The sequence below is a fragment of the Phyllobates terribilis genome, unplaced genomic scaffold, assembly GCF_046119375.1.
Source record: "Phyllobates terribilis strain yellow unplaced genomic scaffold, ASM4611937v1 Scaffold_14__1_contigs__length_39327217, whole genome shotgun sequence".
Lineage (NCBI taxonomy): Eukaryota > Metazoa > Chordata > Amphibia > Anura > Dendrobatidae > Phyllobates > Phyllobates terribilis.
Genome location: NW_027362774.1, coordinates 25,020,808 through 25,044,338, shown reverse-complemented (window position 1 = coordinate 25,044,338; position 23,531 = coordinate 25,020,808).

The window sequence follows — 23,531 nt, the reverse complement described above, 5'->3', positions numbered from 1 at the left end:
CTCTCAGCGTCAGCACGCCCCCAGACTCTCTGAATCTGTCTGACTGACTGAACTGCCTGGCTCCACCCTCCATATATATATCCCTAACGGGCTCCCTCTGGTGGTATGAGGTGGAAGGGTGGAGGTGTTTGTATCTAATGAGGGCCTCTTGTGGAGAAGCCCATCCATGCACCCTGGGTCCTGTGGTACCTGTGAACAGCAGGGTTCCACAATCTCCTCTGCTCCTAAAGGAGGATCCACACCCGGAATAAAGGCTCACAGCATTGCATTTTCTTTATTTACCCTTTCAGCAAAGGCTACAGGAGCAACTTTTTTGTGGCCCTTGCGCCTTTGACGACGAGAGGGGGACTTTCTCACCTCGTTTAATTTCTCCTGACCGAACTCTCTTTCTACTTTCGTAGTGTCACCGTCAGCTGTGGGGTCTGTGTCACTCCCCATGGTGTTGTGGACCAACAAGTCACCACTCACTTTGATGTCAACCCCTTCTACTGGAGCTACCCAGTTATCAACGTTCGAATTGTCATTTTTAAGTGGTACCAACCCACGACCAGTAACCAATCTTGGTTTGCTATGCTCCACCCTCTTTTGAGACTCCGCCCCCTTTTGGACAACCACACCTGTAGGGGGTACTTTAAAAAAAAAACACGCGATAGTCTTAGGACCCAGTTCACAACATCTCTTACTACCTCTCTGGGCCCTCTGGAATAGCACCAGCGCCACAGGAAAACTCAAGGAATGGTCCGCTACCGCCCTTCTGTCCAACAGCTCCTGCCGTTCCTGCACCAAGTCCTGTTGTCATTTCTCAAATGCCTGCTGCTGCGATTTTAACAGGCACTTTAATCGCTCAATAGCTTCAGTCTCATTTGCTGCTCCCCTCACAGCCATCTTTATCAGCTCCTGCATTTCTTCAGGACACTCCATTTTGCTGCAGAACGTTTGCGGCCGGTCATCCAACCACTTAGCCATTTTGGTGCGCTGTTCACACCACTCTCCCCGGAAAATTTTTTGTGGCCCCACCGAGCCACAGCAAACCAGGTTTGAGTGCGATGACCATTTTTGTAACCCCGCCGAGGTACAGCCAGATGCTTTAATCTTCGTGGCCCCGCCAAGCGACAGCCAGATGCTTGCATCCACGTTTGTCGTCCTGTGCTGTTACCCCTTGCAACCAGGCTGCAGTTGCCCGCATTCTCTAACCAATTGTGAGGTAGCGCTATCGATCATGTTGAGGGGCACTCACTTCACCAGGTCAATTAAAGCACACATGCAACGTTTTCCGTTAATCTGAAGTCCAGCAGTTTATTACACATCATAAACTGCTTATAAAATAGTCCATCTTGGTGGCTCGCAGGAATGTTACACATGTAATATCCTAGACCCTGTTCAGTGGCAGCTATGCCCGCTTGGCTTCAGATACAGTTTTCAGCAAGTTAACAACATCAATGTCCATTTTAAGCACCGTATTTACCTTTGCCGGGTCTAGCTGCTTCCATCAGCTCTGTTCTGCCAAAGCTGTGGCTTAAGGCTCACCAGGTGTGGCCTCCAAAAATGGAAATTGATGTAGATCAGCTTCAAAAACTGTAAGAAATAGTCTAGTTTTTTCTTTCTTTGGGTGTGTAATTCTTGGTCGTATCATCCTGCAGTTTTTCTGCGTGCGCTCACAGCTGGACAATCAAGTGTGTAAAGTGTTCCAGCAGCTGTCGGAGAGGAAGAGACGTCAGACCGGCGGCGTATTTCGATGTTCCATCTAAGCGCCCACTCTGTTTATTAAATTGCTCTGGAGCAGGACGCCAAATGGCAAATGTGTACAAGACAAAGTGTGATAAAGCCGGCGCTCGCTGCCACAGAAGGACGATTGCCCTCATTCACTGATTAATGAACGTCATTCTCACTGGAAGTGATGCCACTGAAAGTTTCCCTGGCAAGAACAGATGTACGGGCGAACTGAGCGCAAAGGGCAGAGTATTAATAACACAGTGAATACATTACACTGACAGCGTGATATCAGCTTTATCGCTCCATGTAGAGGTGCAGGAATGCAGGATCTTACAGGAGCACGGTAATAAGCATCCTACTCCTTAAGAACAACTTGTGTTCATAAGATTTCATGATATTCTTACATAGGGGGTAGGGATGAGCAAACCCGAACTATAAAGTTCGGTGTTAGTGTCACGCCAGGTGTGGGAAAGACTTAGTGCAGCACAGAGGGAAAAGGGAAAGGGAGCCCAGACACTAGGGAAAGGGGGAAAGTGGAGACCTTCTAGTCTGGTCTAGCATCACCCTGTCTCAACTACCATCCCTGTATTGCCTCCTCAGCAATCGCTGCACGCGCACCTCACCCTACTCTCCCTGGCGTATGGCTACGGCTAGGGATGGAAGGAGATGAGCACTAGTCAACCGCCACTAAACTCTATAGACAACAAGGGAGGACAAAACAGGGGAAATGGCTTAGCTTTAGATGAACTCCAAATAAGCATACGACCTCAAGCTCCAGAGAGGACCAAGTACTGCTCCTGCTAAGCTTCACAAGTAGAAATGGATGTAGCCGGTGACTCCCTCTCAGACACACCAGGTATAAATACACCCAGGCCAGAGAGCTAATTAGCAAGAGAGAGGTAGCCGCTTGGTCCTAAAGACAGCCTCTTATCTAAGAAACTGTATTCAATGCCAAGCATAGAGATCTCCTGCAACCCACTGCAGAGCGACTGTCTGTCACCTCTGACACACCCGTGACAGTACCCCCCTCCCCCCTCTACGAGTGGCCTCCAGACACTCAGGACCGGGTTTCTCAGGAAAAGAGGTGTGGAATGAGCAAGCCAATCTGGGAGATTTCACCTCTGATGCTGAAACCCACATCCTCTCCTCTGGACCATAACCTTTCCACTGCACCAAGTATTGTAGAGAACGACGTTGGAGACGAGAATCTACAATCCTCGAAATCTCGAACTCCAGATTACAATCAACCATCACTGACGGTGGTAGAGGGGAGGGCTCAAGAGGTTCCACATACAGTACAGACCAAAAGTTTGGACACACCTTCTCATTTAAAGATTTTTCTGTATTTTCATGACTATGAAAATTGTACATTCACACTGAAAGCATCAGAACTATGAATTAACACATGTGGAATTATATACTTAACAAAAAAAAAGTGTGAAACAACTGAAAATATGTCTTATATTCTAGGTTCTTCAAAGTAGCCACCTTTTGCTTTGATGACTGCTTTGCACACTCTTGGCATTCTCTTGATGAGCTTCAAGAGGTAGTCACCGGAAATGGTCTTCCAACAATCTTGAAGGAGTTTCCAGAGATGCTTAGCTCTTGTTGGCCCTTTTGCCTTCACTCTTCGGTCCAGCTCACCCCAAACCATCTCGATTGGGTTCAGGTCTGGTGACTGTGGAGGCCAGGTCATTGGACGTAGTGCCCCATCACTCTCCTTCTTGGTCAAATAGCCCTTACACAGCCTGGAGGTGTGTTTGGGGTCATTGTCCTGTTGAAAAATAAATGATGGTCCAACTAAATGCAAACCGGATGGAATAGCATGCCGCTGCAAGATGCTGTGGTAGCCATGCTGGTTCAGGATGCCTTCAATTTTGAATAAATCCCCAACAGTGTCACCAGCAAAGCACCCCCACACCATCACACCTCCTCCTCCATGCTTCACGGTGGGAACCAGGCATGTAGAGTCCATCCGTTCACCTTTTCTGCGTCGCACAAAGACACGGTGGTTGGAACCAAAGATCTCAAATTTGAACTCATCAGACCAAAGCACAGATTTCCACTGGTCTAATGTCCATTCCTTGTGTTCTTTAGCCCAAACAAGTCTCTTCTGCTTGTTGCCTGTCCTTAGCAGTGGTTTCCTAGGAGCTATTTTACCATGAAGGCCTGCTGCACAAAGTCTCCTCTTAACAGTTGTTGTACAGATGTGTCTGCTGCTAGAACTCTGTGTGGCATTGACTTGGTCTCTAATCTGAGCTGCTGTTAACCTGCGATTTCTGAGGCTGGTGACTCGGATAAACTTATCCTCAGAAGCAGAGGTGACTCTTGGTCTTCCTTTCCTGAGGTGTTCCTCATGTGAGCCAGTTTCTTTGTAGCGCTTGATGGTTTTTGCAACTGCACTTGGGGACACTTTCAAAGTTTGTCCAATTTTTCAGACTGACTGACCTTCATTTCTTAAATTAATGATGGCCACTCGTTTTTCTTTACTTAGCTGCTTTTTTCTTGCCATAATACAAATTCTAACAGTCTATTCAGTAGGACTATCAGCTGTGTATCCACCAGACTTCTGCACAACACAACTGATGGTCCCAACCCCATTTATAAGGCAAGAAATTCCACTTATTAAACCTGACAGGGCACACCTGTGAAGTGAAAACCATTTCCGGTGACTACCTCTTGAAGCTCATCAAGAGAATGCCAAGCGTGTGCAAAGCAGTCATCAAAGCAAAAGGTGGCTACTTTTAAGAACCTAGAATGTAAGACATATTTTCAGTTGTTTCACACTTTTTTGTTAAGTATATAATTCCACATGTGTTAATTCATAGTTTTGATGCCTTCAGTGTGAATGTACAATTTTCAAAGTCATGAAAATACAGAAAAATCTTTAAATGAGAAGGTGTGTCCAAACTTTTGGTCTGTACTGTACCTTTTGAGTAAGGACCTGTGGAATACATTGTGGACCTTAAGAGACTGAGGAAGTTCAAGACGAAACGCAGCTGGGTTAATGACAGCGGTTATTTTATAGGGACCAATAAATCTAGGTCCCAGCTTCCAAGAAGGAACTTTCAATCTTATATTCCTGGTAGACAACCACACAGAGTCATTCACATTCAGGTCCGGACCTTGCAAGCGGTTTCTGTCAGCCATACGTTTATACCTATCTCCCATGGTCTTTAAATTACACAGAACACCCTGCCATACCGAGGAGAGCGACGAAGCAAACCGTTCCTCGTCAAGAACTCCTGAAGCTCTTCCCCCACTAAAGGTACCAAACTGTGGATGATAACTGTATGCACCGAAGAACGGTGACCTGCCAGTGGATTCTTGACGATGATTATTAACGGCAAATTCTGCCAGCGGTAAGTAGGATGTCCAATCCTCCTTATTTTCGGAGACAAAACACCTGAGGTATGTCTCCAAGTTCTGATTGACACGCTCAGTCTGACCATTCGACTGAGGGTGGAAGGCAGAGGAAAAGGACAGCTGCACCCCCAGTCAAGAACAGAACCCTTCCAGAACTTGGAAACAAACTGGGTCCCCCAAACAGACATCACATCGGAGGGATCCGCGTGAAGCTTCACAATCTCATTTATGAACACCTGAGCAAGTGTCTTGGCATTGGAAAGTGCAGGTAATGCGATGAAGTGAACCATTTTACAGAACCATTTCTACTACTACCAAAAACACCGTTTTGCCTGCAGAAACGGGTAGGTCAGTAATAAAATCCATGGACAAGTGTGTCCATGGCCTACTAGGGATAGGTAGCGGAAGAAGAGTACCAGATGGATGGGTATGCGAAACCTTAGAAAGCGCGCAAATACTACAAGTAGCTACATGTTCAATTACATCCTGATGCAACCCCGGCCACCAAAAAGAACAAGAGAGGAGGTCTGCAGTTGCCTTACCACCTGGATGCCCAGCAAGCAGAGTTATGATGTTCCTTCATTACTTTGCGGCGTAGATCAGATGGTACAAATAACTTTCCTGAAGGGCAGGAGGCAGGGGCGTCCTCTTGTGCCTCCAACACCTCACCCTCCAGTTCAGGATAAAGAGCTGAAATGACTACCCCTTTCTGTAATATCAGGGCAGGGTTCTAATGGTCACCATCACCAGGGAAGCTCCGGGACAAAGCATCAGCCTTGACATTTTTGACCCCTGGATGAAAAGTGACAACAAAACTTGAATCTAGTAAAAAACAGGGACCATCTGGCTTGCCTAGGGTTGAGACCTTTAGCTGACTGGAGATATGACAGGTTCTTATGGTCAGTAATAACAGTAATAGGATGGACAGCCCCCTCCAACCAATGTCGCCATTCCTCGAACGCCAATTTGATCACCAAAAGTTCCCTATTACCCACGTCATAATTTCTCTCAGTCGAAGACAATTTTTTAGGAGAGAAAGTGCATGGATGCCATTTACCAGGGGACGAACCCTGAGACAACACAGCCCCAACCCCGACAACCGAAGCATCGACCTCCACAATAAAGGGTTGAGAAACATCAGGTTGACTAAGTATAGGTGCAGTGACAAAATGATTCTTTAAGGAAGAAAAAGCCTGGAGGGAAGCATCCGACCATTTGGAAAAATCAGACCCCTTCTTAGTCATGTCAGTAAGGGGTTTCACTTGGATTAATTTCCTGTAAAAATTAGTAAAACCCAGAAAACGTTGTAGAGCATTCAGGTTCTCGAGACGTTCCCAGTCAGGAACTGCACGGATCTTCTCCGAATCTGTCACAGGTGTGTCAGAGGTGACAGACAGTCACCCTGTAGTGGTTTGCAGGAGATCCCCACGTTTGGCAATGCAGACAGCTGCCTAGATAGGAGGCTGTGTTTAGGACCCAATGACTACGTCCCTTTAGTCTGGGTGTATATATACCTGGTGTGTCTAGGTGGGCGTCGCTGGTTATTCTCATTTCTACTTGAAACTTAGCTGAAGCAGCATCACGTCCTCTCTGGAGTCTTGAGGCCGTGTGCCCTGTTGGAGTTCTTCTAAAGCTGATTTGTTGTTCCCCTGTGTTGTCTTCTCCTTTTTGTCTTTAGAGTGCTAGCTATAAACCACCCCCAGCTATAGCCTTATGCCAGGGATAGTAGGGCGAGGCTCGTGATCGGCCACAGCTGCGGAGGCTGTATAGGGACGTTAGGAGGAAGACAGGGTCACAATAGTCCAGATTAGGAGGTCACTTCTTCCCCCATTCCCTAGTGTCTGGGCTCCCTTTTCCTTTTCCCTCTGTTGCACTCACACCTGGTATGACAGGATCCATCCGAAAACCTGAAGATGACAACAAGTACCCCAAAAACTGCACCTCATGAACAGCGAAAAGACATTTTTCTAGTTTGGCATAAAGTTTGTTATCCCTTAATATCTGGAGCACCTGCTTAACATGCCCCCGATGTGTCTCAAAATCAGGTGAGTAAACCAAAATATCGTCTAGCTAGACCACCACAAACCTCCCCACGAAATGAAGAAAAATATCATTTATGAAATGCTGGAATACTGCAGGTCCATTGGTCAAGTCAAAAGGCATAACCAGACTCTCAAAATGACCTTCCGGGGTATTGAACGCTGTCTTCCATTCGTCCCCTTCTTTAATTCTAACCAGATTGTAGGCTCCCCTTAAATCCAACTTGGAGAATACCTTAGCTCCCACAACCTGGCTGAACAAATCAGGAATCAGAGGAAGAGGGTATGGATCACGGATGGTAATTTGATTTAATTCCCGGAAATCTAAACAGGGACGTAGACCGCCATTTTTTTTCTTCACAAAGAAGAACCCTGCCACCATGAGCAAAAATGAGGGTCTGATATGTCCCTTCTCCAGACTTTCCACAATGAAATCCTTCATGGCTTATCTCTCAGGGCTAGAAAGATTATACAGTCTGGACTTCAGTAGTTTAGCTCCAGGGGTCAGGACAGTCATAAGCACGATGAGGAGGCAAATCCTGACACCTCTTCTCAGAAAAGCGTCCTCAAAACTAGACAGAAAAGAAGGTAATATTTCAGTAGAGACAGTAGCAAGGGAAATATCTAAACAGTTCTCATGGCGGTAATCTCCCCATTCAATAATCTCCCCGGCTTGCCAATCCACCAATGGATTATGTTTAACAAGTCAGGATATACCCAAGACAATTGGAGTGGGAAGATTGTCCAGCACATAACAAGGAATGATTTCACAATGAACTGACCCCACCCTCAGTTTTACATTATGTACAATCTGAGTAAATGCTTTCTGTGCAAGTGGCGCAGAGTCAATGGCAAAGATGGGAATAGGTTAAACTAAAGAACAGCAAGCAAGACCATGAGTTTTCAGAAACTCAGCATCAACCATGCTGACTCCGGCTCCACTGTCAACAAACACAGAATTTTTTTCAGTTTTGCTCTCTAGCACCACCTCTGCTGTCAGGACAAAGTGTGAACTGCAGTTTGGCCACAAATGCACCCCTTGTTTATCCAACTCCAGACTACCGAGAGTTAATCGAGTCTCCTTTTGTTTAGGAATTGAAGGACAGGTCCCAACAAAGTGTCCCTTTTTCCCACAAATAAAACATACTCCTTTATTTTGCGAATCTCCGGGGAGATGTATGATGTAGAGACACCCCCTAACTGCATGGGTTCCTCCACCTCCCCCAGTATTGGTTCACCCCCAGACTGATCCCTGGCAGAGGTACACAACCCCGGCAAGAAGGCCCCAGAGAAGGTGGTCGCACCCGTCTATCCCGACGGCGTCTATCCAGAAATATGGCCATAAACATGGCAGCCTCCAAGGACTGAGGAGTTTCATAAAGCCAAGGCATCTTTCAAGCTTTCAGTAAGCCCCTCACAAAATTAACTTTTAAGGGCTGAGTCATTCCATTTGGAATCAGTTGCCCATCTACGTACTTCCGAACTGTACATTTCCAATGACCAAATCCCTTGCTGAAGGCGACGTAGTTGAGACTCAACCAAGGCGACTTGGTCAGGGTCATCATAGACGAGGGCCAAAGCTCCGAAAAAACCCTCCACAGATTGGAGACAAACCTGCAGTAATGAAAATGCCCATGACTGAGGATCTCCCTGCAGTAGAGAGATCACAATACCAACCCGTTGCTCCTCATTAACGGAGAAGTAGGGACGAAGTTTAAAATACAGTTTGCAGGCCTCCTTAAATACAAAAAACTTGTCCCTACCTCCTGAAAACCTGTCTGGGAGGGCAACCTTGGATTCAGGCTGGACAGGCCTACCTGCAGAGACCCCCATATTGGCGACCTGTAACTGCTGATGCTGCTGCTGTACCTCACCATGGAGGTAATTCACCGCCAGAGACAGACAGCAGAACTGCTCTGCAACTGAACCCATACCCAAGGGAGAAAGAAGGGAAAAAAAAGTGCACGACAAAAAACACACAAAGAAAAAAAAAATGTCAGTCCCCCCCCCTTTTTTTTTTTCCTTTTCAAAACGTGCCTGGCCGGCTATAATGTCACGCCAGGTGTGGGACAGACTTAGTGCAACACAGAGGGAAAAGGGAAAGGGAACCCAGACACTAGGGAGAGGGAGGAAATGGAGACCTCCTAGACTGGTCTAGCTTCACCCTGTCTCAAATATATATATATATATATATACATATATATATATATATATATATATAATATATATACTGTGTATATATATACACTGTGTATATATATATATATATATATATATATATATATATATATAATGTAAACTATATTGCCTCCTCAGCAATAGCCGCACGCATGCCTCGCCCTACTCTCCCTGGCATATGGCTTCGGCTAGGGATGGAAGGTGATGAGCACTAATCAACCGCCACTAAGCTCCATACACAACAAGGGAGGACAAAACGGGAAATGGTTTAGCTTTAGATGAACTCCAAATAAGCACACAGCCTCAAGCTCCAGAGAGGACGAAGTACTGCTCCTGCTAAGCTTCACAAGTAGAAATGGATATACCTGGCGACTCCAACTCAGACACACCAGGTATATATACACCCAGGCCAGAGAGCTAATTAGCAAGAGAGAGGTAGCCGCTCTGTCCTAAAGACAGCCTCTTATCTAAGAAACTGTATGCAATGCTAAACATAGAGATCCACTGCAACCCACTGCAGGGCAACTGTCTGTCACCTCTGACACACCCATGACAGTTTAGTACCCGTGCTGAACTCAGAAAACTGACTTCTCCCAGAAGTCCGTGTTGCTGTTCGGAGTTTGAAAGTGTGACTGGTGCAGGGTGGTAGTGGTGGCGAGAGGCTGTTATTGTGTTCCCTCACCCTGACTCCCCACAAAGAATAAATGGTGTCCAGTCTGCCTAGTGGTCTGAGTGTATTGCACAACACTTACGGTTTTCCTGGAAGTTCCCATCAGCTCCAGGATTCCAGATGCTGCAGGCAGACCATTATTTCCAGACTCTGTTTCTTTTCCAATGAAATCAACTTTACTTAACTTTTGCAATAGTTTAGTTCTGGTCACAGATACAGTATTTTGGGACATGTCAGGGAAATATTGAAAATATTCTTTCTTCCCCTGACGCCCCTCTCACCCCTCCCTTTTCCACCTTTGTCACAAGACCAGAGCTAGCAATCGACCACTTGTCAGTACAAGAGCTGCCTCCATATAAATCTCAGTACACGGGAAAAGTGTCTAGGTAGACAAATTCTGGCACAAGAGAGGTGCTACAGAACCCGTTTAACATGCGAATGTGTTTTCATCTGACACAGAGAGGAGGACATGGCTCGTTAAGTTCAAAGGCACTCACAAATAATTAAGACAATTCCCCAACTGCAGACTGCAGGATTTTTGGAGCCGATGCGAAATATGGAATAACTAAAGTTCCATACATCCGATAATGATGGGACCCATATTTTTAGTGACAGGGTCAGCTAGGGAACAATAGGGATATTTTCCTGTCGCCGTAAACCCCTCCGTGGAGCTGTAGCGCAAAAGTTCCAGTATAACGGATCGCAGGTACGACATGCGTGGTCTCTAAATGAAGGTAAAATCATAATGGAAAAAAATGGCATTGTTTGCAAGCTTCTGCGATTAATGAGCGATAAGTTATCCCAGAAGTTAGTTTTTAATAAAAACATGAAGGGTAGAGCCCGAGCCCACGTGATGTCACCACAGGGGTGTGTGGGTAGATCTCCCCTTAGGCATAAAGGCGCCAACTGAAGATTGATCCATACTCATTGCCAGGAGGGTATAGATACTATAAGCAACGGGTCACGTTCGATAACGTTCAAATCAAATCGGGGAGCCCCTCCTCCACCCATATTGAATTGTCTCGTAAATCTCTTCTTTAATCCTTATTATTTTGTGTAACTGCTTATGTATTGTAATGTCTCCTTTGTAAAATCTTGTATATTTTTCTTAAACACTGCCTCCCTTTTGGATTAAATATAAAATATAATAGTTCTGTTTCTTTTGTTCTGTAATCATTCCCTCCCCCGAAGCCATATATTCTACCAGAACGCAGGCGTCCGGCCAGGCCTGTATTATATTTCAAGCTCGGCCGGTGGTGGCAGCGAATAATATTAATAATCGGGCTATCGTGACGCTGACAGTGACCTTACTGAGCGCGTAAACATATATTCCATGCATTGGAATCCAGAGGTGTGATGCCATACACTCACTGGTCACTTGCCGATACCTCCGTAGTGAGTAGTGGGGACCGTGTGCTCGCGGATTCCTGACGAAATCTTGACAGAGTGACGGCAAGGTGAGATATTGTGTGATCTCCCCGGTGTCTTCTCTGTGGAATACCTGACAAATTGGTGGCAAGCGTGGGACATTACAGAAAATCAGTGGCTGGATTGAGCAATCATTCCTGTCACTGAAAACTTGCATGCTTCTTGCAAGAATTCTGTGCAGAGTTTTAAGAAATCAGACTCAGTGTTTTAATATTTTTTATCTGGGACATTAGTATAAGTGTAGCAGTTGCATTCCCTTCCCTTCTCTTGTTTTTCTGTCCTATCTTTTATTTGGCAACGATGGCTACATGTGGAGAGCCCTGGTATCACCATCAGTCAAAGGACACTATCACTTCTCTCTGTGAGCTGAGACAGATTGACCCCATGGGCAAAACCAAGGCCCAAATGATTGCTGAACTGTTGCAATGTGCCGCAGAGAAAGTTCGACAGCAGAGCCCTGATGATGGGGCTGCCAGCCATGGCCCGGATGGTGCTGCTGCAGGAGTCCCACCTGTGATTGCCAGTCAGACCCACAGGCAAAGTAGTGTGGACCCCTACCTGCAGATTGCCTTGGAGCAGCTTACCGCAGACTATCGGGATGGATGACTGCAGTTCATCCTGATGTTCCAGGAGCGAGCAGAGCAACAGGCTAAAGCTGACCGAGAGGAGCGCCAGGCCCAAGCTGAGCGAGAGGAGTAACAGTACCAGCTGGAGCTAGCCCGGATCTAGAAGGAGCCATCCTCCACACAGACCCGTGAGTCCAACAGCACCAATGGCTTTAAATCTCATCCTGAGCATTTTCCTGTAATGGAGAAGGATGGAGTCTTGGACATATTTCTACGAGGGTTTGAAAAAGCCTGTAGACAGTATCAGCTGCCTCCCGACCAGTGGGCAAGGTACTTAACTCCATGGCTCAGAGGAAAAGCTCTGGAGGTGTTTGCTTCTCTCCCTCGAGAACAAGATGGAGACTATGAGGCCGTCAAGCAGACCCTGATAAAAAAGTACCAGCTGATTCTGGAGGTTTACCAGAAAATGTTCAGAGCCCTCCAACGTGGACCACATGATAGCTACAGTGATGTGGTGGATGGGCTCAGAACCAACTTTGAGCAGTGGATCCGAGGACTGTCAGTCACCATCTTCGAGGACCTGAAGGATCTGATCGTGAAGGACCAGTTTCTTCATCTTCGCCCAGTGGAAGTGCGACAGTTTGTGCTTGACCGAGAGCCAAAGGAAGCCGCCAAAGCAGCCCAGATCGCAGATGCCTATGAGGCCAACCACACACCAGAGGTGTGGAAGTCAGCCTTCGCCAGCTGGAGAGGGGGGTAAGCCTACAACTATCCCCAGTGTTCCAGCCAGCCGGCCCTCAGCGGGTTCTGCCCCATCTGCCAGCACCTTGACTGCATTTGACTCATGTAAGTGCTATACTTCTGACCAATCGGGTCACATCAGCCTTGTCTGCCCGGAGAGGCAGAAGATGGACCTACAGCAGCCATTCGTTTTGTGAGTGGGGCGGTTGGCTTGGCCTGGGAGAACTTACAATTCGTTACTGTGAGCAACACCGTTACTGTTGGCCTTAAGGACACTGGCGCAGAACGTACCCTCATCTGCCCTGAGTTCGTGTTACCAGAGGAACTCATTCCTGGGAAGACCCTGACTGTCACCAGGTTTGAGGTGTTCGCCGTCCCATACCGATGGCCTGAGTTTTCATGGACTGGGGTGCGGGGAGGGGGTTAAGGGAAGTGCGGGTGTCAGAGAATCTCCCCACTAATGTGCTATTGGGAACTGATCTGGGACGGTTGGTTGCCCGATACATCCCTGACAACCCTCCCAGATCTGATATGTCTTGTAATGCCACTGTCAAAAATGTCAATGAGATGTATAATAAAAGTGTGTGTTGTGGTAAAGGGGAACTCAGCCACCTCACCCCGCGGGGTGATGCTGCTGAGGATCCCCTAAAATGAGCCAGCATAAGTGCTATGGGCAAGGGGAGCAGGCACGGATGCCAGGAAGCAGGTCGACCCGTGCAGGTGACCAGGGTCACGCCAGATGGTGACATGGTTGGTGGTAGCTGCATCATGACTAGCACGGCACACAGGAAAAGTGTTTAGGTAGACAAGTGCTGGAACAAGAGAGATGTCACCACAGGGGTGTGTGGGGAGATCTCCCCTTATGTACACTACCATTCAAAAGTTTGGGGTCATTTACAAATTTCGCTATTTTTGAAAGAAAAGCACATTTTTTTTCAATGAAGCTAACATTAAATTAATCAGAAATCCACTCTATACATTGTTAATGTGATAAATGACTATTCAAGCTGCAAACATCTTTTTTTTATTGCAATATCTACATAGGTGTATAGAGGCCCATTTCCAACAACCACCACTCCAGTGTTTTAATGGTACATTGTGTTTGCTAACTGTGTAAGAAGGCTAATGGATGTTTAGAAAACCCTTGCACAAGAATGTTAGCCAAGCTGAAAACGGTTTGGCTGATTTGAGAAGCTATAACATGGACCTTCCTTTGAGCTAGTTGAGAATCTGGAGCATTACTTTTGTTTGTTTTATGAAACTCTCAAAATGGCCAGAAAAAGAGAACTTTCATGTGAAACTCGACAGTCTATTCTTGTTCTTAGAAATGAAGGCTATTCCATGCGAGAAATTGCCAAGAAACTGAAGATTTCCTACAATGGTGTGTACTACTCCCTTCAGGGGAAACCCCAACCAGCTCTAACCAGAGTAGAAAGAGAAGTGGGAGGCCCCGCTGCACAACTGAGCAACAAGACAAGTACATTAGAGTCTCTAGTGTGAGAAATCGACGCCTCACAGCTCCTCAACTGGCAGCTTCATTAAATAGTACACGCAAAATGCCAGTGTCAACGTCTACAGTGAAGAGGCGACTCCGGGATGCTGGCATTTAGGGCAAAGTGGCAAAGAAAAAGCCATATCTGAGACTGGCTAATAAAAGAAAAAGATTAACATGGGCAAAAGAACACAGACATTGGACAGGGGAAGATTGGAAAAAATGGACAGACGAATCAAAGTTTGAGGTGTTTGGATCACACAGCAGAACATTTGTGAGACGTAGAACAACTGAAAAGATGCTGGAAGAGTGCTTGACGCCATCTGTCAAGCATGGTGGAGGTAATGTGATGGTCTGGGGTTTCTTTGGTGCTGGTAAAGTGGGAGATTTGTACAAGGTAAATGGGATTTTGAATAAGGAAGGCTATCACTCCATTTTGCAACGCCATGCCATACCCTGTGGACAGCGCTTGATTGGAGCCAATTTCATCCTACAACAGGACAATGACCCAAAGCACACCTCCAAATTATGCATGAACTATTTAGGGAAGAATCAGGCAGCTGGTATTCTATCTGTAATGGAGTGGCCAGCGCAGTCACCAGATCTCAACCCCATTGAGCTGTTGTGGGAGCAGCTTGACCGTATGGTACGCAAAAAGTGGCCATCAAGCCAATCCAACTTGTGGAGGGGCTTCAGGAAGCATGGGGGGAAATGTCTCAAGATTAACTCAGCAAATTAACAGCTAGAATGCCAAAGGTCTGCAATGCTGGAATTGCTGCAAAGGGAGCATTCTTTGACGAAAGCAAAGTTTGAAGGAGAAAATTATTCTTTCTAATAAAAATCATTATTTCTAACCTTGTCAATGCCTGCACTATATTTTCTAATCATTTTCCAACTCATTTGATAAATAAAAGTATGAGATTTCATGGAAAACACAAAATTGTCTGGGTGACCGCAAACTTTTGAACGGTAGTGAATAAAGGAGCCAACTGAAGATTGATCCATACTAGTGTTGAGCGAGCATGCTCAACACTGCTCGGTACTCGCCCGAGCATCTCACTACTCGGGATGTTGGGCGAGCACTGAGCATTTCCGGGTTACTCGGGCGGGAGCTTGGGTCTCCACCCTGCATGTTTGGTGCTCTTTACAGAGCCAATGAACATGCAGGGATTGCCAGCCAGTCACTGTAATGCCGCAGCCATGTTAGTTGTGGGCATTACAGTGATTGGCTGGCCGCACAGCGTCACCTCGAGTATTTAAAACCGGGCGCCGCCATCTTGGACACAGTCGCTCTGGATCAGACAGTGTAGGGACAGCGCTGCTTAGCTAGGGAGAGATTTATACTGCGAAATAGGTAGTGTAGGGTCTCTAAAGCCTGCAAAATCAAACAAACAGTCCTTCTCAGGACTAATATCCATCCCAGATATCAGGCAGGCAGGCAGGCAGGCTGTATAGGAGACGCAGTGGTTATACCAACAAACACTGCATTACACTCCTGTGTGCTGCTTTTCAAATTGCTAGACTTAGCCCCAGGTCTCAGGGGCCAGGAAAAATCCTTTTTTTTTCATCTAAATCCTCTTTTTTTTTTTCCCTCAGTCAGACTGTACAAATACCCGTCTTAACCTTTTGGTATCCCCCCCCCCCCCCACAAAAAAATTTAGTGTGTTTGTGAGTGTTCAGACACAAATATATCTGTTTAAAAGAGTCTGGTGTAGGCCAGATAACTAGAACTGTGGTTTTGCAGTTCCACGGTTCAAATCTCTGTATTATCCAGTTTTTTGCCTTTTTTCCATTAAAAAAAACCCATTTTGAGTGTCTCGCTGACTGTTCAGACACAAATATATCTGTTTAAAAGATTCTGGTGCAGGCCAGATAACTAGAACTGTGGTTTTCCTCTTCTACAGTTCAAATCTCCTTTTTATTACCCTTTTGCCATTGATAGTGCGAGTGTAAGCTATTTTACTTCATTTACAATGGGCAAGGCGCGTGGCAAGGGACGTGGAACTGGACGTTCTGTGTAGTGGCCGCAGACAGAAGGCGTGCAACCGTTCCCTGTTACATCAACACGATGGACGTTGCCAGTACAACCGGTAGGTCTTCCAAAGTCTGGAATTTTTTTAAAGACTCTGTTGATAACCCCAAAAAGGCCATTTGTACCACCTGCCAGACCAGCATCAGCAGGGGTGACAAAACGACCAGCCTGACCACCACCAGCATGATCAGGCACATGTCAGCAAAGCACCCGACTTTGTGGGGCGAACCCCAGGGTCCACAACCAGTGTCAGCGGGTGTCACCACTGCTTCTTCCTCTGTTGTGCGTGTAAGAGAACCCCCTGGTGTGCGTGCAAGGCAATCCCCTGTCCATACTGCATGCAAAGATGCCCACTCCTCTCAGTCTTCACTTGTTATGGCAGTTTCTCAAGAAACAGCATCAACGTCCACGTCCCACCGCAGCGTTCAATTGTCCATGTCCCAGAGCTTTGAACGAAAGCGCAAATTCGCAGCCAACGCCCCACAGGCCACAGTCCTAAATTCGCATATTTCACGACTGCTTGCGTTGGAAATGCTGCCTTTTAGGCTGGTGGAGACGGAATCCTTCCGCAACCTTATGGCGGTGGCCGTCCATCGGTACTCTGTCCCCAGCTGACACTATTTTGCCAAGTGTGCCATCCCCGCACTACACAAACATGTGTCCCAAAACATCTGCCGTGCCCTCAACAAAGCAGTTACTGGGAGAGTCCACCGGACAACGGACATGTGGAAAAGTGCTTGTGGCCAGTCACGGTACATCTCCCTGACGGCACACTGTGTAAACATAGTGGAAGCCAGGACTAGAGTTGAGCGTTGTTCTACTCGAACTGTTCGCCAATCTCAAATTCGAGCTGTTTTGGGCGGTGTTCGAGCCGCTCGGCGAACACGAACAATTTGAGAAAAATTCGGCTGTTCGAGGTTATGTTCGATAACTGTTCGTGCACCAAAATCATAACTGGATTTTTTCTCAGTAATGATGAAAATTAATGTTAATACGCAGTTTGAGTGTACAGCGGGGCGGGGGGAGGGGCAGGGGATGGATCTCTGCAGGAACAATGAAGATCTCCATTTTTTTTCTCTTTCCCGCATTTGCAGTGGGGAGGTGCAATCTGTCAGCCTATCAGCAGCGCACACACGGAGCGAAGTGCTTTTTTTCACACAAGCAAGGGCATGTGTGATTGGCAGTGTATGTCACATGTCCTTGCCCTATAAGACCAAGCCATTTTCCCCGTCGCCACCATTTTCTCACTGCTGCAGCTGCGTGTTAGACGGCACCGCTGTTGCTGTGTGCGCTATACCTTGTTAATTTCAAGCCAATTTTCGCACAAATATACAGATAGCTTGGGAGTAGGGAATAGTTGTGATTGCAGTCCTTTTAAGGACTAGGTTACAGCATTTCCTACGACTTTTATCAGGCAGGTCTGTGCTCTTAAATAGATAGATTGTGGGAGTAAAGACTAATTGTAATTGGAGTCCTTTTCAGGACTAGGTTACATCAGTTCCTATCAGTTTTTGCCAGGCAGGTCTGTGCCAGTGCTGTGCAAGTTTTTTTCACAGCATTTGGCTGAATCTAGCAAAGCTAATCCTTTTTGGCCTATTGCAGAGTGTGTTAGTCAGTGGAGTAGCCTATCTGTGTTGCAAGATATACCACCTGTGTATAGAATACCAATTTTTTTACTGCACCTAGTGAAGTAAAATCTTTTGGGCATAGCATCATTCTATTAGTCCATCTATACTGACCTCCATCAGGTTGCAAACTGAATATAATTTTTTTCTGCATCTAGCTCTGAAAAAATATTTGGGCTTCTAGCAGTGTGTGGGACTTGGTCTATTAGTCCATCTATACTGACCTCCATCAGGTTGCAAATTAAAAATAATTTTTTTCTTCATTTAGCTCTGAAAAAATATTTGGGCTTCTAGCAGCATGTGGGACTTGTTCTATTAGTCCATCTATACTGACCTCCATCAGGTTGCAAATTAAAAATAATTTTTTTCTGCATCTAGCTCTGAAAAAATATTTGGGCTTCTAGCAGTGTGTGGGACTTGGTCTATTAGTCCATCTATACTGACCTCCATCAGGTTGCAAATTAAAAATAATTTTTTTCTTCATTTAGCTCTGAAAAAATATTTGGGCTTCTAGCAGTGTGTGGGACTTGTTCTATTAGTCCTTCTATACTGACCTCCAGCAGGTTGCAAATTGAATATAATTTTTTTCTGCATCTAGCTCTGAAAAAATATTTGGGCTTCTAGCGGTGTGTGGGACTTGGTCTATTAGTCCATCTATACTGACCTCCATCAGGTTGCAAATTAAAAATAATTTTTTTCTGCATCTAGCTCTGAAAAAATATTTGGGCTTCTAGCGGTGTGTGGGACTTGGTCTATTAGTCCATCTATACTGACCTCCATCAGGTTGCAAATTAAAAATAATTGTTTTCTGCATCTAGCTCTGAAAAAATATTTGGGCTTCTAGCAGTGTGTGGGACTTGGTCTATTAGTCCTTCTATACTGACCTCCATCAGGTTGCAAATTGAATAAAAAAATTTTCTGCATCTAGCTCTGAAAAAATATTTGGGCTTCTAGCGGTGTGTGGGACTTGGTCTATTAGTCCATCTATACTGACCTCCATCAGGTTGCAAATTAAAAATAATTTTTTCTGCATCTAACCCAGCCAATAGTTTTGGCCTAATACCACGGTTTGGCCACTCAGCTCTGCTCGGTTACCATCCATTGTTTTTTTGTGCAAACAACTCCAGAGTTGTGAATTAGTTAACCACCAAAATGAGTGGAAAAAGGCCTGCTGCTGGTGGAAAGGGGAATAGGCGTGTTGGGAAGGGGAAAAAAGGTTGTGTCCGTGGGGTAGGTGCAGAAGAAAGACCATCTTCCAGCCAAACTAAAATGTCTACTTCTTTTAGCGGACAATGTGATAAGATCCCTTTCTTACGGCCACGCCAATCGCTACAAATTCCAGATGAGGCACAAAAACAGCAGGTGCTTCAACGGATATCAAGTGCTCCTTTAAGTGGGCTCTCCTCCACATCAACTTCAACATCACAAATACTCCAGTCCTCAAAGGTGTCACCCAAATCGCACTTGCTTCCTCACAGCTCCCAAATCTCCAGCTGCCCGTCTGAGTATGAGGTAGAACAGATGGTTGAGTCTGCAGAGCTGTTTACTCATACTATAGCCTGGGAATCAGAGGTCGACTCCAGCGCTTCTGTGAATCCAGACGAGGAAATGATCTGCACTGATGCCCAGAATCTTTATGAGTCGGATCCAGGACCAGACGCAGAAGGTTCTGACCATAATGTAGACCCTCATTCCCAAACTGTAACTCCTGTTGGTGGAGACAATGAGGAAGACGATGATAAGACTCAAATACCTGATTGGAGCGACAACTTTAGTTTTTTGTCAGGGCAGGAACAGGTTGGCTCTGAGGACGACGGGTGTGATAACGCACAGGGTGATGATGATGAGGTCGGAGATCCCACTTACTGTCAACCCACAGTCAGCCAAGAGATGAGGTCAGCAGAGGAGGTGGAGGAAGATGCTAGTGACGACGAGGTCAGGTTGCGCCTTCCTGGACAGAGACGTAGTACTGGAAGCACGTCAACAACTGCATCCTCAAACACAACTCTGCCTCTCACCACAAGTCGTGGTGGCTCTTCAGGTCGCATGGGTGCTAAGCCTTGCATAGCCTGGGCATTTTTTCAGATCGATAAAGATGACCCAACTCGTGTTATCTGTAACATTTGTCAGCAAAAGCTAAGTAGAGGCCAAAAAATACATAGTTTGAGTACTTCATGCATGAACCGGCACATGGACATGAAGCATAAGTTGCAGTGGGAAGCTCAGTGTGCTACAATGCGGTCTAGCCGGCCGGGCCAACCACCGTCTGCCATATCTTGTGCATCCGCGGCCTCTTCATCCTCTGTGACTGGGGGGACAGCAGTCACACCTGTTTTGGGGCGCAGACCTGCCACCTCTTTACCCGCAACAGCCAGAGTGATTGGCAGGTCATCATTTTCTTTGGAGGTGGTAACACCAGCTGGTCTTGAGCGCTGTCCGACATCGATAGCACCACCTTTGGATCAAGGCAACCTAACATGTCCGCCTGCATCTTCCTCACAGACCGGCAGTTTGCCGGGGACACCCTTATCAACCCCGTCTAAGCACAATAGCCAGCCCTCGGTCCCTCAGATGTGGACAAGTAAAAGACCATTTCCTCCTAGCCATGAGAAAGCTAAGAGGTTGAATTTCACCATCTGCAAGCTCTTGGCTACAGAAATGCTGCCTTTCCGCCTGGTGGACACAGAGGATTTTCGAGACCTTATGTCCGTCGCAGTGCCCCAGTACCAGATGCCCAGTCAGCACTACTTCTCAAAGAAAGGTGTGCCTGCGCTCCACCAGCATGTCGCACACAACATCACCGCTTCTTTGAGAAACTCTGTGTGTGACAGGGTGCATTTCACCACAGACACTTGGACGAGTAGGCATGGACAGGGGCGTTACATGTCGCTGACTGGGCACTGGGTAACTATGGTGACAGCAGGACAAGGGGCTGCTGTCCAAGTCTTGCCGTCCCCACGAGTTGTGCGTCAATCCTCTTTATGTCATTTTTCCTCCACTGCTTCTGCCTCCTCAACCTCCTCTCGGTCTTCCACCTGCACCCAAAGCCTGTCTGGTCATGCCACAAGCTTTCTAACTGCGCAGAAGGGATCCTGCACACCTCCTTACTATGCTGGCAGTAGGGCTCAACGTCATCAGGAGGTTTTTACATTGAAATGTCTGGGAAATGTGAGTCACACAGCTGAGGAGTTGTGGTCAGCTCTGGAGAACCAATTTCATGAATGGTTGTCTCCACTGGACCTGAAACCAGGGAAGGCCGTGTGCGACAATGCTGCAAACCTGGGTGCGGCCCTTCGCCGGGGCAATGTCACACACGTGCCTTGTATGGCTCACGTGTTGAACCTGGTTGTCCAGCAATTTTTAGCCCACTATCCCAGACTAGATGGCCTTCTGCAGAGGGCACGGTCGCTGTGTGCTCACTTCCGCCGTTCGCATCCCGCAGCTCAGCGACTTACATCTCTACAGAAGTCGTTGGGCCTGCCACTTCACCGGCTAAAATGCGATGTGCCTACCCGGTGGAATTCAACTCTGCACATGTTGCAGCGACTGTGGCAGCACCGACAAGCCCTGGTGCAATACGTTCTGACGTATAGCCTGGGCCAACGAGATTCAGAGGTGGGGCAAATCACGCTGGAGGAGTGGTCTCAGATCAGGGACCTATGCACCCTTCTGCACAGTTTTGAAATGGCGACGAAGATGTTTAGTGCTGACGATGCCATTATCAGCATGACTATTCCGGTGATTTACATGCTGGAGCACATGTTAAACAGAATTCGGAGTCAGGTGGTGGCACAAGAGGAGGTGGAGGAAGTAGAGGAGGAGGAGTTGTATGCGGAAGGGCTAACATCTGCAAGGTCCAGACGGTCGGCAGCACCAGGGCGGCAGGCATGTGAGGGTGGGGGAGATGATTTTACCAGGGCGCATGGTAGCAGCCAAACTAGTGAGGAAGGTGCAGGAGCCCAGGAAGAAGTGGAGGACGAACTGATGGAAGACTCATCAGATGAGGGAGACCTTGATCACATTTCTGTTGTGCGAGGTTGGGGGGAGAGGACAGAGGAAGGAAGCATGATTGTTACCTCGCCACCAACACAACAGGGACTTGGTGCTCCTGGATGCGCAACACACATGAGTGCCTTCTTGCTGCACTACCTGCAACATGACCCTCGAATTGTGAGAATTAGAAATAATCCTGACTACTGGGTTGCCACACTGTTAGATCCCCGGTACAAAAGTAAATTTGCAGAAATTATTCCTGCCATAGAAAGGGATGCACGCATGCAGGAGTATCAGCAGAGACTGTTGCAGAATCTTACATGTGCTTTTCCACAAAATACCAGTGGTGCACGTAGTGAATCTCACAGTTCCAACTTGCCAACCGTGGGACCGTCAAGTGTTCAGCACTCAAACCGTAACAGAACCACAGTATCTGCTGGTAACATCAATTTTGCGGAATCATTTCACCACTTTTTTAGCCCATCCTTTGCAAGGCCACAGGAGACAAGAAGTCTGACACATAGTCAACGCCTAGAGACGATGGTACAGGAGTATCTCCAAGTAAACATTGAAGCCACGACTGTGTCACTGGACCCTTGCTCTTTTTGGGCTTCCAATCTGGATAAATGGCCGGAGCTAGCCACTTACGCCTTGGAGATCTTGTCATGCCCCGCAGCCAGCGTTCTGTCTGAACGTGTGTTCAGCGCTGCTGGTGGTGTGCTGACAGATAAGCGCACGCGGCTCTCCACTGATAATGTAGACAGACTCACGTTCATAAAGATGAACAAATCATGGATCCGAAACGACTTTTCTACCCCTGTGTCATCCTGGGGAGAGTAAAAGCTTGATGATTGGTTAAAATCACCCTACCAACCGTTTTAAGCTTTCAAATTACTAATCATGTTTATCTGTATCTTGACTGGAAAATAATTTGGGCTTTGTAGCAGTGTGCAGCACTGATCCTATTAGGCCATCTATAATAAGCTTCACCAGATTTAAAATTAAAAATAATTTTTAGCTGCATCTAGCCCGGAAAATAATTTTGGGGCTCCGAGATGCGCAAGACACATAAGTGCCTTCTTGCTGCACTACCTGCAGCATGACCCTCATATTGTCAGAATTCGAAGTAATCATGACTACTGGGTTGCCACACTCTTAGATCCCCCAAACTTTTCGATCAACCTTTTCATTTTAATAAAGACCAAAAAAATGGTCATTTTTGAAATTATAAGCATTAGCAGGTTGTTAGAAACTGAAATCAAACAGTTTTCAACTCAAAACTTTATTCTAGGTGATGTTACATTTTCACATAGGACCCCTTGTTCGAAAGGAGCTTCTGAACTCTCTCGTCCATTGAATTTGTCAGGTTTTGGATGGTTTCTGCTTCAATTGTTTTGCATGAGGACAGAATACCCTCCCAGAGCTGTTGCTTAGATGTGAACTGCCTCCCGCCATCATAGACACTCCTTTTAATGATGCTCCAAAGGTTCTGAATGGGGTAGAGGTCAGGGGAGCATGGGGGTCACACCATAAGTTTGTCCCCTTTTATGCCCATATCAGCCAGAGATGCAGATGTTTTATGTGCAGCATGAGATGGTGCATTATCATGCAGAAAAATGATCTTGCTGTGAAATACACGGTTCTTCTTCTTGAACCATGGCAGGAAGTGCTGTTTGAGAAAATCCACA